Source organism: Silurus aristotelis (genome assembly GCF_946808225.1).
Source record: "Silurus aristotelis genome assembly, chromosome: 25".
Taxonomy (NCBI): Eukaryota; Metazoa; Chordata; class Actinopteri; order Siluriformes; family Siluridae; genus Silurus; species Silurus aristotelis.
In genome coordinates this window covers 16,320,929-16,323,428 of record NC_139598.1, presented here as the reverse complement: position 1 = coordinate 16,323,428, position 2,500 = coordinate 16,320,929, and the positions used below count along the sequence as shown (strand labels likewise).

Sequence of the window (2,500 nt, the reverse complement as noted above, 5' to 3'; positions counted from 1 at the left end):
TTGTCTTTTCCTTATCCTGAAGTTCCTAAAGCTGAAAAACTGGGAAAAAAATATGTAAAAAGGAATGAAAACGACCGTCCTGACACCGGAGACTCCTTCAACAAGAACCACAGAAACAATAAGGTATTAGAACGAGCGCATTAATATAACTGCTGCTACGCAAAGACCAAGGCGACCAATCAGAATCAAGGATTTGCCAGCACTGTGATAAACACAATTGTTTAACATGTCTCTGGACGTGGGAGCATGACATTTTCCCTTCAGTTGAACAAACCGGTTCCAGCATAACGATGTGAACAAAAGCATAAAGAAGTGCTTTACATAGATTGGAGTGGAAGATCTCCAGCTATAGAGCGCCAAACCTACTGAACCCTATCAAATCTCCAAAATCTTGTGGAACATCTTCCCAGAGGAATGAAGGTTATTATAACAGCAAATGAAAACTAATTATGGAATGGGATGTTTAAAAAAAACACGGACAGTTTTGACGAATGTTTGTCCATTTACTGTATACTGTGTTTCAAGACCTGACGTTTATAATTCATGGAATTTCTTCACAGAGGTTAACAGGCAGCCTGCCAGGTAAGATGAGCTTCAGTATGCGAGATAAAAAAAAAAGGAAATGAAAAAAAAAAAAAGAACACGGCAGCCTTGTATACAGGAAGATTTACTATCCAGATAGCTGAACAGATGACGCTTTGGGGATTTCTCGCCTGCGCTAATGCGAGTGGCACCGGCGGGCTGCTTTTAAAAGAGAAGCCGGCGTCGGTGCAAGAGGCCACACAGCTCGATCTTCTCCACTCTGTGTTCCTTTTCATTCGGACGCATTCCTTACAAATTTCGGTTTCATTAAGCCTCAACACTTAACACCTTAATGGCCCCGGGCTCGGTCCCACACGCAGCTCGGAGAACGTGGCCTGATTGTTATAAATATTCAAAGGAGGAAAACCATCTGTTTTGAAATTACAGGTCTCGCAGCTTTATCATTTTCATTGAATACAAGCGCCCGGGGACGGTCACGCCTCCTCGTTCGCGGACGATCGACTTGAGCCGATTTGGATTTTTATTTCTTTATTTTGGAATGCGGCAAGAAGGTCTCGAGGTGCGGGGGTGGGGCGGTAGATGGCAATCGCACGTTTATGCGAGGAATCCGAAAAGATTGTGGATGTACTGTGTGGTAGAAGACGAGAGCACCAGCGGGGGCAGGATGGTGGGGTAGCAGCTCGTTGAAGACGTTCCGAGGCCGCTGTGTGTGTGTGCCTGGGAAGGACGATTAACCTTTATTGCGAGTGTGGGCACAGCTGGGGAAATGACGAGAATGAGAGAAAAAGGTGGAGTAAAAAACGAAAAGAAAAAACTTATCAGATGTTCTTCTGTTGAAATGGAATTCACATTTCTGCATCAGGATCATCGCGCCGATGACGGACGCTGATAACGGACCGGAAGAAGGGGGTTGGGCCACAATGAAGATTTATGTCTCGGCTGATTGAAAAAGGTGCAAATAATTACGCAAAAAATGCGTGGAATCGTTCATTCCGCTGACAGCCGGGCCTGTTGTGTGGGCCGCTGTGACGCATCCATCTCTCCCCTCCCTCACAGCCCTCTGCTTTTGACACAGATGTTAGAATAAATGCTGTTCATTAATCACGCCTCTTGTGCGCTTTACAGCACGTGGCCTCAGCGTTTTATTAGTCGCCGCCGCGGGAGAAAAAGAAACGACGAGATGTTTGGGTCGAGACCGACCTTTCGTCCGCAGGTAAACGGGAAGAGGCCGAGGCCCTTTAAATGATAAGCATCTTCAGGCGTTATCAGCAAGGCCAGGAAGTCTCGCAAGGGCTCTATCGTGCTCAGTGATCTGCCTGGAACGAAAATGTGTCGCGTCCTGCTCTGCCGCTTTCTGCCATCGCTGGTTTCTCTTTCTCTCTTTCTGCTGTTTCCTTTCTGTCATTGTGTGTGTGTGAGGCCTCGATTCTTTCTCCTTTTCCCACCACGTCTTAATTACAGTTTCTTTCACACCAATAGCAGTGGGGTTACAACACATGTAACGCCGACGCCAGTCTCGCTTACGCACCGGTCGTGTTGAAGGGTTGAAGGGTTCGTCTTGCATCTCCACGTCTACCAAACAACCTGAACACTCAATACGTTCTTGAGCTTTCCCTTTCTTTCTGTAAGGCATTCAGAGGCCAGACACACCACACACACAGGAAAGAGAAAAATGCTGCTGGGGGAATAAATCGAAACGCTCGACAACACGGTGGACAAAAGCCCTCTTTTTAAGCCTGCTGCTCCCCCGGCTCCAGCGCCAGTTAATTCTCCCGATACTCTGTTTGTTAACCTTCCTCGTTGTGTGCGAGGATTAATGTCCTGAATATCAAGGACAAGTTAATCCTATAAAAGTTGCCAATCATGTGCCATAAATATGCTGAGCTCTGCAGCCGCGCTGGGAGTTTAGCATCCGAGATTCTCTTCGAGTCGCTCTGGATGTTGCGAGCTCAAATCT

General features: G+C 46.8%; 1 protein-coding gene across 12 annotated transcripts in view; it reads right to left on the bottom strand.

Annotated features, from left to right (window-relative positions):
* Window positions 1-2,500, bottom strand: part of satb1b (SATB homeobox 1b) — a 56,222-nt gene that overhangs the window by 34,249 nt on the left and 19,473 nt on the right. The window lies entirely within an intron of this gene.